The sequence below is a fragment of the Mycteria americana genome, chromosome 1, assembly GCF_035582795.1.
Source record: "Mycteria americana isolate JAX WOST 10 ecotype Jacksonville Zoo and Gardens chromosome 1, USCA_MyAme_1.0, whole genome shotgun sequence".
In the NCBI taxonomy this organism is placed as follows: domain Eukaryota; kingdom Metazoa; phylum Chordata; class Aves; order Ciconiiformes; family Ciconiidae; genus Mycteria; species Mycteria americana.
Genome location: NC_134365.1, coordinates 174385112 through 174400972, shown reverse-complemented (window position 1 = coordinate 174400972; position 15861 = coordinate 174385112). Strand labels below are relative to the sequence as shown.

General features: G+C 38.8%; 1 long non-coding RNA gene across 1 annotated transcript; it reads right to left on the bottom strand.

Annotated features, from left to right (window-relative positions):
• Positions 1 to 1894: 1894 nt before the first annotated feature.
• Positions 1895 to 13461, bottom strand: LOC142421889 (uncharacterized). The gene is made up of 5 exons (XR_012779000.1): positions 12618 to 13461; positions 11054 to 11155; positions 5948 to 6028; positions 4144 to 4230; positions 1895 to 2291 (listed from the first exon to the last, which is right to left on the bottom strand). It is a non-coding gene; the product is annotated as an uncharacterized LOC142421889 (long non-coding RNA).
• Between the last annotated feature and the right edge of the window lie 2400 nt (positions 13462 to 15861).

The window sequence follows — 15861 nt, the reverse complement described above, 5'->3', positions numbered from 1 at the left end:
GTCTATGAGGTTGTTTCGGAAATGAGTCCTGTTGTCTGACTCAGTTCTTTCTGGGGTGCCATGTCACCATAGGACTTGCTTTTCAAGGCCCAGGATAGTGTTCTGGGTGGTGGCATGGGGCATGGGATATGTTTCCAGCCATCTGGTGGTTGCTTCCACCATTGGAAGCACCTGGCACTTGCCTTGGCGGGTTTGTGGGAGCGTGATATAATCGATCTGCCAGGCCTCCCCATATTTATGTTTCAGCCATTGCCCTCCATACCACAGAGGTTTTAACCGCTTGGCTTGTTTATTTGCAGCGCATGTTTCACATTCATGGATAACCTGTGCAATAGTGTCCGTGGTCAAGTCCACCCCTCAATCACGAGCCCATCTATATGTTGCATCTCTTCCTTGATGGCCTGAGGTGTCATGGGCCCACCAAGCTATAAATAATTCACCCTTATGCTGCCAGTCCAGATCCACCTGAGCCACTTCAATCTTAGCAGCCTGATCCACCTGCTGGTTGTTTTGATGTTCCTCAGTGGCCTGACCCTTGGGTACATGAGCATCTACGTGACGTACTTTTACAACCAGGTTCTCTACCCGGGCAGCAATACCTTGCCACAGTGCTGCAGCCCAGGTGGGTTTGCCTCTGTGCTGCCAATTGTTCTGCTTCCATTGCTGCAACCACCCCCACAAGACATTTGCCACCATCCATGAGTCAGTATAGAGATAGAGCACTGGCCACTTTTCTCGTTCAGCAATGTCTAAAGCCAGCTGGATGGCTTTTACTTCTGCAAACTGACTCGATTCACTTCCTCCTTCAGCAGTTTCTGGGACTCATCGTATAGGACTCCATACAGCAGCTTTCCATCTCCAATGTTTTCCCACAAGACAACAGGAATCATCAGTGAACAGGGCATATTGCTTCCCATTTTCTAGTCGTTTATTACACAGTGGGGCCTCTTACACACTCCTCCTCTGGCGATATTCCGAAATCTTTGCCTTCTGGCCAGTCCATGATCACTTCCAAGATTCCTGGGCAACGGGGGCTTCCTATTTGAGCCCATTGTGTGATCAGTGCAACCCACTTACTCCATGTAGCATCAGTTGCATGATGTGTAGAGGGGACCCTCCCTTTGAACACCCAGCCCAGCAGCGGCAGTCGGGGTGCCAGGAGGAGCTGTGCTTCAGTGCCAACCACTTCCGAAGCAGCTCGAACCCCTTCATATGCTGCCAATATCTCTTTTTCAGTTGGAGTACAGCGGACCTCAGATCCTCTGTATCCCCGACTCCAAAACCCTAGGGGTCGACCTCGAGTCTCCCCTGGTGCTTTCTGCCAGAGGCTCCAGGTAGGGCCATTCTCCCCGGCTGCGGTATGGAGCACATTCTTTACATCTTGCCCTGCCCTGACTGGCCCAAGGGCTACTGCTTGAACTATCTCACGTTTAATTTGTTCAAAGGCTTGTCATTGCTTAGGGCCCCATTTGAAATCATTCTTCTTCCGGGTCACTTGGTAGAGACGGCTTACGATCAGACTGTAGTTTGGAATAGGCACTCTCCAAAAACCCATGATGCCTAAGAAAGCTTGTGTTTTCTTTTTACTGGTTGGAGGAGACATAGCTGTTATTTTGCTGATCACATCCATTGTGATCTGATGATGTCCATCTTGCCATTTTATTCCTAAAAACTGGATCTCCTGTGCAGGTCCCTTGACCTTACTTTGTTTTATGGCAAAACTGGCCTTCAGGAGGATCTGGACTATTTTCTTCCCTTTCTCAAAAACTTTTTCTGCTGTGTTGCCCCACACAACAATGTCACCAATGTATTGCAGGTGCTCTAGAGCTTCACCCTGTTCCAGAGCAGTCTGGATCAGTCCATGACAAATGGTAGGGCTGTGTTTCCACCCCTGGGTCAGTCAATTCCAGGTGTACTGGACACCCCTCCAAGTGAAAGCAAACTGTGGCCTGCACTCTGCTGCCAAAGGGATTGAGAAAAACGCATTAGCGATACCAGTTGTGGCACACCACTTGGCTGCCTTTGACTCCAGTTCGTATTGAAGTTCCAGCACGTCTGGCACGGCAGCACTCAGCAGCAGCGTGACTTCATTCAGGCTGTGATAGTCTACTGTCAGTCTCCACTCTCCATTAGACTTTCGCACTGGCCATATAGGGCTGTTAAAGGGCGAGTGAGTCTCGATCGATCCTTGGCTCTCCAGTTGACGAATCAGCTTATGGATGGGAATCAGGGGGTCTTGGTGCCATATTGCCGCCGGTGCACTGTTGCGGTAGTGATCGGCACCCCAGCTACTAGAAAGAAAATTAACTCTATCCCAGCCGAAACTAGGACACATGTCTATGTTCGTATTTTAGTTTGAAAAGATTTCTGGCAACTTACTTTATTAGAATATAAGAACTTTTTTCTCTAAGTTGGTAAAGTTCATCCAAGTTCAGAGGTACCTTTTGCCAGACAGGTAAGAAATACCACTGTCACCTCTTATTGTCTGTCTCTTTACAGCACACTGATAGCGTTGCTCTGGCACTGCATGTGGAAGGCAGGCTGTTGAAATCAACTGTGTATGGCATATACAGATTCTGCTTATTTTATTATATTAACCTCAGCTCATTTTCATTTTATGTGAGTATTTTGATTCAGGTATAAGGCAGTTTTTATTACATAATATGTCTTATTATTATTCTTCCACCTTACACCCCAAAAGGTCCCAGCGGCCTCCATTTCTGCCATTTGACTATTTGCAGTGTTTCAAAGTAACCATTGGGTGCCTGTCCTTTTTAGCATCTAATTACACTTTGGAAGGGCTTGATTACCAAAATGCATTAAACAATAATTAGATAAGGATAATTTACATCCAAACAATAAAGTTGAAAAGAACAATATAACTGGTAATTGGCCTTGACCAAGGTAAATAATGTCCTCTTTTTTATTTACATTTGGTTTCCCCCATAAACTGCCTACTGGGTTGTACAGAAGTAAGAGGCTAGCAAAAATCTGAATCCCCATCCATCAGTATTAATCTCACACTTTACTGAGGCCCCATCCATTTATCTTTCCGACACAAATTAGAAATTCAAGAGTTTTAACAAATGAGCCTGCAAATGTAAACTTATTAGGCCATATATTTTTACTACACACTGTGCAGTGCCCTCCACAAAGCTGTCCCTTCAGAGAGTGTTTTCCTATTTTGTGTTATTGATGGCAGCTAACTAATCACATTTTTAATGTTGTCTTTGGGGAGGGCTGTTTGAGTGAATGTGCAAACTAAACTACCCAGAATAAATCTACCTTATTAAATGCTTGAAATTATGTGTCTTTTACGATAAAGAAACTCTCGAGCATTGTTACATTTGCTAACCTTCTTTTTGCAGAAATCAAAGGACTGGGATTAATTAAAATAATACATCAAAACAGGGGTTTGTACAGAATGTGTCTGTGCTTGAGAGAAAGGGCAAGAAAAATTGGTTAATTGGTCTCTTCATCCCTGCTCTCTTTCCCTCCATTGAAATATCTTTAAAAATTGCTTTTAAACTAACCTTTTTTAGCTAAATGTTGTAATTATCTAGGCTCTCAGAGAATTTACTAGTGAATTGATCAAAATGCAAACCTCGAGACACAGCCCTCCTCCTGCACTTGTCACAAGAGTTTGTCAAAGCTTCTGCATAGCAGGGAGACTCTCTGAACAAAGCATGTCAGATTTTACAAAATCAGGTTATTTTATGATAACTAATTCCTGAAAGTTTCTGTTAAGTGATATATTTAGTTTTCTATCTGCTTTTTTTAAGGCAGAGTTGTTCGTGTAAGTATATGTCTTTAAATTAGTATAATTTTAGAGAAGACAGGGAGAAGAAGGGACTGATCTGAATGGCATAGGCTTTCTACAAGACCATGCTTAAAAGCTTTTAATATGCACCGATAAACATCTTTGACCGATGATATCCGTGCTGTTTTATCTCATCATTCTTAGCTTTTAACAAAATGATGTAATTACTTCAAGGATCTTTATTACTTTGCTAAAAGGTGGGTAAATCATTTTAACCAATGATCAGTAGAAATGCTAATTGCCCTTTTATTGCTCCCTACCCAGCAGCAAATACAAACATGGGCAATACTTAGATTCTTATCTTTAAAAATCAGGCATATTACCTGTTTCCAAGATTTGAGCAGTGAAGCTGGTTTGGTTTGATTGGGACCTTTAGGACTGTTCAATGTAGTACATTTCATTAGTGACTCCTACAGAACAACACACAGAACATTTTTTGGTTTTCAGATAGGTAGGAAATGAAACTTGAGGACTAATGATTTTATTTTTTTTTTAAAAAAAGGGAAATATTAGTTTTAAATATACTTCCTCGTATAAAGAAAGGGTGATAGTTTTACAAAGCAAGGCAGGGGATGCAGTTCAGTTTGCTTTACATGTGTAACAGCGCAGATGTCTGCTTCTGCACTAGTCACCATTTAAAATCAGTTCCCATTTGTAGCAGTCGTTTATAGCAATGGTTCCATGAAAATGAAAATCAAGCACCACAGCTCTTGATATCAGCCAAAGGAAAAAGAGCTTTAGCACAGGACAAGAGTAAGCCTTGTGAAAGGTACATAATATTCCAGTTACTGCAATGGACCAGTTAGTCATAATTTTTCTTTTCTTAATTAGATTTCAAATTCTACAGTACTTAGTAATTAATAAATTACTTAGATTATTTTGTATCAACTGTGTTTTTATATTAAACATATGGTTTTGCAGCTGTTATCCCAAGCAGATTTACTAGATGTAGTCACATTTTTAGCAAATTACTTGAAATTCTGTTTGAAAATTTTTTTTATTAATATATACCAACTGAGAATGCTGTAGGTGCCACTACAGTAGTAAAATTATCTAGCAGAATTTCAGAGCAATGAATATTCTGCCATTTCAATACAATATATATCCTATAAATAGCACTCTAATGCATATGAAATTACAAATACTGTTATGTTGTTGAAACCCTATGGCTTGTGCTATAGAGGAGGTCAGGCAAGATGATCATAATGGTCCCATTTGGCCTTACGATCTATGAATTTCCAGGAGTTATAGGTATAGTTTAAGTGCACCCTCAGCATGGGTTGCCTTATTATTTAGCAGAAAGGGGGAAAAAGTAACCTCGTTCATGCTTATACTGTAATACAGTAGGTCAACACACATTTTACCCATAGGGTAAATAAGTTTTCTTTTTTATATAAAAAGAGCAGGTAATTTAACATATCTCTCTCTTTGCATATACCCACAGACCATGGAGATGTGTATGTGTAACCTGCTAATCTTTCTGTGTGTGCTTATTCTTTTGCATTTAGCTATAGTCAAGAGCTAAGCTCAGGGGAAGGGGGTCAGCTTTGTATAATAGAATATATAGGGAGAGATGGAGCAGTCATCTCTCTCACATGCTGATGAAGTTACTTGCAATCTAAAGCAAAACAAAAAGCAAGTTAATGGAAGTTTGTTTATTCTAACATCCAACCTAAGAGACTGAGCTAAGGAGAAACCTTTATTTACCCAAGTGGACCTGGGAAAATGAGAAAATCCCCATGAATTACATGAAGGTACTTACAGAAGCAGGGGAGATTGTTTTTAATCAAACATCAATAGATATCTAGTTGAAGGATAAATGGAAAGTGTACATTTTATTAGAGCTGAGGGAATATGGCAAAACATTTTCCATTAATACTTGTTCAAAATTTTAAACACATTTCTTGCCCTCGCTCTGTTGTATTTCTCTGACTTGCCTAGCAAAACATTTTACGGATACAGAACTTGAAGAAATTTTGCAGTGTAGTTTCTGAAATTATAAATCAGGCATTCACATTTACTTAGTAGACAGATAAACTTACTGAAAAAAGTTTAAAATCTAATTTCCCTTTTCAGAAACTGCCATTTAAGTTCTACTGTCACAAATATTCTGACTACAAAACTTACCCTGAGAGCTGATATGTTGGTTTGTGGCTGTTGTGGTCAGTCTCTTCCATTCTCCTTTTCTTGCACTACTTCAGAATAAATCTAACAAAATACATAACTAAGTTCAGAGAGAGGCAAAGGAAGTAAAACAAGGGACGAGGATTTTTTTTTTTATTAATGAAAAAATTCCAGGATTGAACAATAAAATTTCCACATTCCAATATGGTTAAATTAGAAACAAAGCAAGAAATTAATGTCCTGTTTTCTTGTTAAAATCTGAGAAAAAGCAGAGGACAGCATCTTATCCATAAACATAGATCTTCCTAAGACCAATATGGTACACGAGCCTAAATATTTAATTCTGTTCTGGCAGCTTTAACATATCTATGAGATTTCCAGATCAAACCATTGCATGGTAAGAAGAGATAACAGTTTATCAATAGATATTAACCCCACTGTTGAAGAACAGGGTAACTAAGGACATTTTTGTTGCTCTCTTTATATGAAGAAAATGGGTTTTGAAAATGGTACCTATTTTCATGAGTAAATAAATCTTCTTCTGCCTCTTTGATCATAAAGATATTTCAGGACATTTCAGCTATCGGGATGTATTTTGCAAGTGGGAGAAGCTGGGAGGGAATATGAGATTCACTATAGAACACCTTGTTGAAGGTTACTCAGAGTAATCTAAAAGATGTAACAACATTCTGGAAATCTGCAAGCCACCTTTTTGGTCTGGACTAAGAGCTGCTACTTCAGATTTTCAGAATCAAACCTGTTGGCAATGTAGTTGCAGTTTGTCAAGTACAGAATTGGGGTTTTTTTGCCTAACTCATTTCTCGAATTTCCATTGCTCCGCTATTGGATGCTGGGGGCCTGCCATGCTAATGAATAGTCTCTTCCAAGCACGTCTGTATCCCTCTTTTCCAGATACTTTATTTTGCAAATAAGATTTGTGTATTTAATGTAATTCATTGGTAAACCCGAGAAAGAGGGCAGGAAAGGAGGACAAATTTGGAAAGCTATTAATGAGGAAGGAGATAAAGTAGTGTGATGTGAAAGAAGGATGTGAAAAAGGAAACTGATAGTATTCTAGTGATCACAAACTAACAAAATGTAGTGAGTACAGAATACAGCATGAGTTATTTCTCCAGCTGCATTTTTGATGACAGTAGAATTCAGTAGTAAAAATGAAGAAAAGAGCAAAATTTAATGGAAAAATAAAGGTCAGTGATCTCCAACACCCTGAGCTGTGAATGTTAGTGTCTTGAATTGCTGCAGTTAAATACCTCAGACTTTGTCTGTCAAAGGTCTTTAACAGTTCAGCCTGTTTAGCCTAGTAAAATGAAGGTGGCGGCGACACGACAGCTGTTCATGAACGTATCAAGGAAGTAAACATCATGAAGGGAGAAAAGCTATTTTGAACAAAGGATAGCTAACCATAGTTAACTTGGATGTAAATCAGTTTAGGCTACAAATTATATAGTTCCTAATAATCAGAATTTTTTTTTTTTTTTTGCAACCTTACCAGAGAAACAGATGAATATATCCTACAGTTTTAAGATAGGTCTTGATCAGTTTATAAAAGGGATTAAGCCACATTACTACCACTGTTATCAGTGAACTGTACTTGACATGAAGGTCATTGCAGGGACTTTTCCCCCTTCACCAACAGAAGGAAATGAAATTAAAATACATTTTAAGTAAAATGTTTTCAATTTTATTTTTAAACAATATTTCAGTCATATCTGCTGACAAATTATTTTCTTCATTTGAAAACAATTATTTTGATATTTTAGTACTGCCAGAAAAATATCAATTATTTATATATCTCTAAATACCAGCTTTTCTTATCAGGTTGGTTTTGGAAGCTTTCAATGGCCTTTATAGATTTGTATCCACTATGTCCATGTTATCATCCACTTTCTTAAATGATGACAGTTATGGGCATTCAGAGTATAACCAACATTGACACCAAAGGGATGGATGATTTAGGTATGTAGATGAATTTTTTTGCATATTTGTATAGATAATTGTTTGGCTGAACTTCCTCTCCCCTCACAAAAAAGCAACATGACATTCAACTGTTTTAATTGGTGACATTTTGGTATACTCTTTAAGAAGTGATTTGTAAATTATACAGATAAGAGAAGGTGATCTGAAATAGAAGTATGACAGCAGTTATAAGTACATTTGGAAAGCTAAAAGTCAAACCCCAGAATTTTGAAAAATCACAATAATTTGAACAATACAATCCACGAGATTTCAATTCCAGTTCAAAAATGGGTCTTAATTTCAAATGCACCTTAATTTCAAATTAACTTAATTTCAAATGCACCAGCACCTCTGTAATAGGCTGCCACAAAGTACCCAGAAATAAGAATGTGTTTTTATTTACTATTCCCTTTTGAGAAGAAAATCTTAGTCTTCATTTTCAAATAATATATGTTCCTCCTATATATAATCAAAAGCAAAGACATTTTCAGGGTTCATAGGAGGACAAGATAAAATGGCAAAATGCAAAGGCATATACCAGTAATAGACTGCAAAATCAATTTAAGAAGTGCAACTGCAGTTGTCTTTCCCAGGTTTTTAATTATGTGTTTGTTTGCCATGGTGGCCTAATTTAGTCAAGTAGATGAGCCAACATTAAAAGCTGGTAGGAGAGGTAAGTAATCCCCAGGGTGGGCTGCTTGTGTAGAGAGTTTAAAAGCTACATGTACAGAAGCAGAAGCCGAGGCAAATTTGAGAAGGGGGTCCACATGATAAACAGTGAAAAGCCAGCAAATCAAATTTTTCACAATTAGTTGAACAACAACTGTGACAGGTTCAGCGCTTAGCATTTTCATTTGTGTGCTCAAATTTGGTTATCCGTCCTCTTTTATGCAAATGTGATGTGACAGGAGAAGCTGGGAGCACTCAAGCAGGCCGATCACTCACAACAGGAGCTAGGTCTGTACAGCTGAGAGGCCTGGATTAAATGGACTGAGTGCTGAGGGATAAATGACATAAGCCAGGCTGAAAGCCTCATGAAGTGATTTAGAACTTCCACAAGATGATGCCCAGAACATAAATTGTACTTTATCCTCAAATGTAAAAATAGAGGGGAGAAAAACATCAGCTTCTGCTAGTAAATAACTGTGCTTATAATCTCACTAAATCCAGCATGCTTGTCGCCTACTAGAATACAAAAGTTGGGAAGACTACCTCGAATAATTGCTTATGTACCACCACGTAACTATACAACTCGCTATGGTGTTTTTGTGCCTGGAAAGCTGATTAAGCAATTAAAGCATTCACCCTACTTTGACAGATGGGAGCATAGCTGATGAAATACATGTACAGACACAGAAAATATTTTCATAGTGTATGTGCAAGTAATTTGGCAACAAAAAATATCTGGTCAGAAAATTCTATCCTGCTGCAGAAGGTATTATAATTAAGGTGATGTATTGTGCTAGAAAGCATACTTAGATATGAAGGGCTAAAGGATGAATTATCTGTGTATAGCTTCCCTCCCTTTGTCAGTTTATAGGAAACGGCAGTTCTATAGGCAGGCTTGCCAGAAAAGTATCACAGCTTGCCCCTTCGATTACAGCATTGCATTATTGCTAGGTTAAATTTTAAGATGGCTGATAATATCTAGTGGATAGTTCAAGAGACCTCCAAACCTTACTAATGATAGGAAAGTTTGAATATAAAGGCCTATGCATATTTCAACTTTAAGATTTTTATTCATTTTCTTTAATAAGGTTTCGTCTCTGTACCTCACAAGACCATCATGTATTTTACACTTCTCATTAAATCCAGTAGTTACTATAGTCTATAAATTTTTGATTGCTAATTGCCATTTATTTGTATATTAGCAAAAGTAATAGGATTTTTTTTTTTAAAGTACCCTTTCTCTCTTTTAGCTAGTGACATTTATTGCTAGAGAGGATGGTTTCCTTGCAGAACAGTGTTGTCAGTTGTCGCTGCCTTTCCAAAGAACAGATCTTCCTCCAGGCCCCTCCATCTACCAGTGGAACTAGACCCCATTACCTGCTGCTGTTGGGCAAAGCTTGGCATTTAAAGATACTGCACAACTTGGACCACATCTGAATTAGTAAAACAAACAGGTCCAGCATATATCATAGGCACTGGAACTTTATTCTCGGTACTATTAAATTGTTAGACCTTAGCACCGCAGAGACCTGGATCAGCTATCCCAAGCCAGCGACCATTCCCAGCAGAGAATGCGGATGTGGTTGACCTGTTTTGAAGCCTAATAGTGTGTATGAGAGTTGTTCCATGCCAGTTGGCCTCAGCATCAGAGAACAGTCCCAGCCATGTTTAATTTACTAGTATTGATGCAGACTAAGAGTCTGAGTACCACATTCAGACAGGGAACAAGACACCAAAATAACCTATGTCTCCTCTCCAGTGAGTTCTGAGAAAAGCAAAAGCTACAAAGTAATGCTGAAACGTGATAGTGCCAGCTAGGCAGCAGACTAAACCACAGCATGACTGCATGACATCAAAGCATTTGGAAGCCACCACAGTCTACCACCTTGTACAATCTTCAGGCAAGGTGCTACAGGCAGAGCAGTTGGTGTTGCAAGAACATTGATGGGCTTTTCTCACCATTCAGTTGTTGGGGTAAAAGTGCAAGTTGCATGCAACTGTTTGTCCTTTGTCCCATAAACATTTGGTGTAAAATTCAGAAGGACTTGAAATACCCACATCGTTTAAAATTTCATTCAGTATCTTTGTAACCAAAATCACAGAATTCATGCTGAGGGTTCCTAACACATTATTCCCATAACCACTAAATAATACTAAACAGAGTGGCTAGAGAAGACTACTCATTTTTTGTTTGGACATTTGGAAGGAAACAAACTGTTGAGTTCTTCAAAAGGCAATGCGTATTTTTGCAAGTAACAGTATATATGGTATTCGGGTACATTTTAGAGATTTGCATATGTGCCACTGTCAGCTTTCAGAACTCTTTAGGTTGACCAGTGGATCCATGGAGATAAAAGTAGAAAATTATTTTTCATTGTGATTTTTGGACTCCAACAAAGATGTAAGATTACAGTCTACCTTTCCTTTCATATTAATATTTTCATTTTGAATGCTTTTGATTACCTGATTTTAGAAAGCAGTCACCAAAGCATACACAGCCTCTCTCAGATAAGACAGTACTTGGTATGGCTCCTAACACTTCAAATGTTCGGATGAGTTCCCAATCTGTTCAGAGAAAGAAGGGCAAGACAGGACCATTGATTCTTTGGACAGCTGGATACCTAAAAGGGGTTAGGCACTGAAATGCTTTGCACTGCAAAGTGTCCACTTCTAATGGTTCAGCTGACACAAGCTCCTGTTAATGTAACATAAAGAGTTTAGACCCATACCTTCCAGCTTATTCTGCAGCCATGATGACCAAAGAGCATCCTATATTCCTATACTACAATACCTCATCATCATTCATTTTCCCATCTGAAATTATGATCTGCACGCTAAGTTGCTCATGTAACTGCTTCCTAACTTGCTCACTCGGGCAACAGGGTCAAACAGTTTAAATAACAGCAAAGAGCCGTTAGTTGACCTGTTTAAGCTAACCTAAACTTGGACAAACAGGCTTGAACACACAAACGCTGCTTGACTGGAAGAGGACAGTAGTCTTTCAAAACAGCAACTGACTGACAACACAACATACTCCGCAGGGATTCATAATAAGGAACACTGAATTCTGCAATCCCTAAGCTATCCAGAAGGAACCACTGAAGTAAGGTTTCTCTCAACTGTTAGGTATCTTGGATGCTGTTTTAAAATTCCAGATAGAAGCCTCTGTGAAAGCACAGGCCAGAGAATCAGTATTTCCTTGGCCAATTCTGTGGATTTAGCAGTACTTCTCAAATCTTTTATAGCAAGTCTTTTCTCTTCTGCAACAAACTGGGCTGCCCACAGGTGTGGCAGTGGGTGGATTGCAGGAAAGGAAACACGCACATAACCAATTGTTTGGCCAAAAACTTGAAACCTCAGCTTCCATCTACCTCAGCACCTCCTTCTAACAATTTAATATTGGTAGTTTATTTCACCAACACCCAACAAACTTCACCAAAACCAGCCTTGATGCTGCCTAACCTAACTGCAAGTTCCATAGCACATGGTACATCCCTATACTTATTCCATTCTCTTCCCACCTGCTTGATTCCCTGACTGGCTAAGGTCCCTAAATGCCATCAGAATTGTCTATGTTCCCTTCCAATGCTTTAGCTTGTCTACACAGATCCATTAGAGACAATGATCTCTTCCTGCTGCAGCCCAGCCTCAGAGCTGTTTTACCCAGCTGGCAAATCTGAGTTCTCCTAGGAAGCAAAAGCGCAGGCACTGTGGTCCCACTGCACAATGGTGATGTGGAAGAGGAAGCATCTCTCTCCTAAGTAGCTTGCTGCTACTGCATTAGTACTGCACTGACACGTGAATCACATCGCCTTTGACACAAAACTACTATACTCACAATAAGCTAAGCAAAGATCCAAAAGGTCTGACAGAATTCTTCCAAGGCTTGTCAGACCTCCTTTGGAGGTGATCTTTGACTCATCTGATAATGCCTTCCCCACCCCATCAGAATCACTGAGGATTCTCTCTGTAAAAGGAGCCAGAGCTCCCACAGCAAAGTCCCTGTTTATAAGGCTATTAAGACTACCTTTCCACTGACTTCCAAATGGGTACAGAGGGTCAGCTTGAATGCAGGGCCATGAAGCTTTCAATTTAGCAGGTCACTGCTGAACAACAGCATGCCTTGTGTTTCTGAGGCGCCTGTGCAAGTACGATGCTTCTGTTCTCAGCTGTCTTCTGATCTTCTGTGGAAGCACTTCAGCTTCCACATTTTGCTCACTAAATGCTTTGTTAAATGTTTTGTCTTGGCTCCTGTAAATTGGGGGAAGAGAAGAATCAAGAGTTGAAGCCGAACGCGTGTAACTGAGAACAGCACAGTGTTTCCACACAGCTGGTGTTTCCAATGGAAGTAGCTCAGGTTGAACCAGACCTGTGGGATGAAGAGCTCTACTGACCCCAGCTCCTCACTCCTGCCCCAGCATCCCCCAACACTAAAGTCTTTTCAGCCACCTGGTGAAGCAGATTAGGAAGGTAATTCAGTTGGACTACCCCATTTTTAAATGCATAGCCCAGCTCCTCAATTACTACATTATCACACAACTACCTACTCTATCAAGCAGAAAGGATGGGCAGGAGTGACCAGCCAGGTTCATCTTTAATGCTGGCATGGAACAAGACTATTTATGAGAACATTTTGCACAACTTAGTCCTGGCCATGAAAGAGTTACTCCTGCTCTACCTAGAAAATGAGTTCTTGAAAAACACTATAAAGTTCAGTAGTGGGCAGAAATTAATAACAAAAAGATTCAAAAGCTAAAAGATAGCTCAGTATTTGTTAATTCAGGGTGACTCCAGAGAGTAATTCATAAGCTTCTAAATTAATATTTTTAAGGAGGTCATAAAATGTGAACTTTAGTAACTGCTACAGCCAATCAAGCCGCCATCAATCCTGCTTTAGACTACTAAACCACTAGTAATTACCTACTCAAATTACTTTAAAAGTTTAACAAAAGCTTATCTACTGATAGTATTGTAGCATGATATACTGCCATCTTAAAAATAGCAGTGTAGTGAAAGTTACTGGGTAATCTTTCTATTATTTCAGATTCCAGTTTGTATAACTTATTCCCCTAATACAAAGCTATTTCTTCACTGTTTTCCCGGCAAAATGTCTTCAAAAAATTCAATATATAGTAAATTTGCAGAGAAGGGCCAATATAAGAGCAAACATATCAGTATTTCCAGTACAGGAAGCATTACAGTAAATGAGGATGGAAAAAAAATAGCACTTACCTTAAACTCACTTGAAAGGATGTTTAGAGATAGTTCAACACAGAAACAGAAGAAACGAATATATTTTAAATTATTTTAATATTAAAGTTATCAAAACATAAATTTACTGAAGGCATACAAATAATATTGTGGGAAGTTCATGAATACAAAATTGCAAATACAGACAGCATTAGCCTGTTAAAAGTTAACAAGGTCTAATGGTGACTTACGTTCCTTAATTTTTTACTATGTATCGACAGAAAAATGTGCACAGCTTCATTCTGCTTTACTGCCAATACCCTTACATAATTTCTAACAGAAAAATTATTTTGTAATTCAGGTCAGGCAGCAAGTCTGCTGACCAGCACTTTGCGTGTTAACCATCTCTCAGCTTCTTCCACCAAAAGGGCTACTGCTACTGCTCTTTGCTCTTTAATCTCACATTTTTCAGTAAAAGAATACTCCCACACATAAATTTGGCTACATCACAATAATACATCTAAATACACTATGTGCAGGATGTTGCTTCTGGGAACAAAGAATTCCAAACTCTAAAATTAGAAAATGTCTTTTTCAGACTCCAAAAGGTAAACTAACTGATGAAATTTTACCACAGAAAAAAAAAACCCAACAGAAGTAGCCTGCAGGAACCCCAGTGTTCAGATCCCTGAATACTGGAAACAAATATTCACCAATTATTAACTTACTATTTTAAAAGTAGACAGATTTATTTTTTCCCCAAAAAGATACTGAATAAGTACTCCTGGATATAGCTGCAAAAGAAGTTTTCTATTCTCTCTATAGAAAGATTAACCCATTTAAAAGGCTTTTCAGTAGATAAGCAGTTACGGTTCCATACCCAGGCCCATTCAATCACTGGAATAATGCATGGAAGCAAGCTTTCAGGTATAAGCAGGTAACATTTCCTTTCACTGTAAGAATTTGTTTGAAAGACAGTCAAGATTTCAATTACTCAGGTATAGAAAATCCACCTTTGTGAACATCTGTACTGCACAATTCTATACTGCAGCAATGTTTTCTAAACCTGCTCACTTGCTGCTGGGTATTTCTGGTTTTGTGTTCTTGATAAAACTTGCAATTCTACTTAACCTTACACAACTTTTTTTGTCTTATACATGAAGGATGGTACGGCCTATGGAGGAGTTTTGAAAACAGCAGCAATGAGAAAGGTTAAGATTGTATAACTTTGCAATAAATAAATAGTATCCTACCACTCTCTGTTTTCTAAGGTAAAATACTACCATGGAGAATGTAGGTAGAAAAATAACATTAAAAATTGTATCAAAATACATATGAAGATAGTATGTCTCTTTTACTTGCTACCAAACTGGTAGAAATAGCACATGGGGGATATCTCATTTCAAACATTATCTAATACCTCTCTGAAAGCAGCAGTGGGTAAATGTTAATCATCGATCAGATCTGAATGCAAAGAGAGAATTGTGATTAAAAAAACAAAGAATTTTTTCAACAAGAATTTATCTTCTCACAATCACTTGTGGCAAGCAAGGTTTCCATCTTTAAATGGACTCAAAGATACTGACTTCTTAGAAGTTTTCCAGCATTATACAACATCTATCCACAGGAAATGATACAGCTGCCATCTTGCAAGAAAAAAAGAGACCATATAATAATCTCCACATAGCTGAATTTGTGAGTTAGGAGGAATGCAACAAAATCTGTGATACCTCAGCACTTTCTGGTATCACACTAATGACTAAAGGGAAAAGAAAACAATACAGAATGAGTCATGTTGTTGGCCTAAATGTGATTTGTGTGCATGGACGCTACACTCTCAGAGTTCCAAGTGTAGAGATGCATGGGCTACCAGCAGCTTCCCAATGAACTCAGGCAAGACAGTAACAGACAGTATATCAGAAGTACCAGGATAAACAAGTATTCCGTACTGTAGTTGAAAAAATGTTTCGTGTAGTTACACTGCACCAGTTGGTGGAGCTACAGTAGTAATTCTTTGATGTATTTAACGTGAGTCTACCATAAAGCAAAGATAACTGCCTAAAGTGGTGAAATCTCTCCAC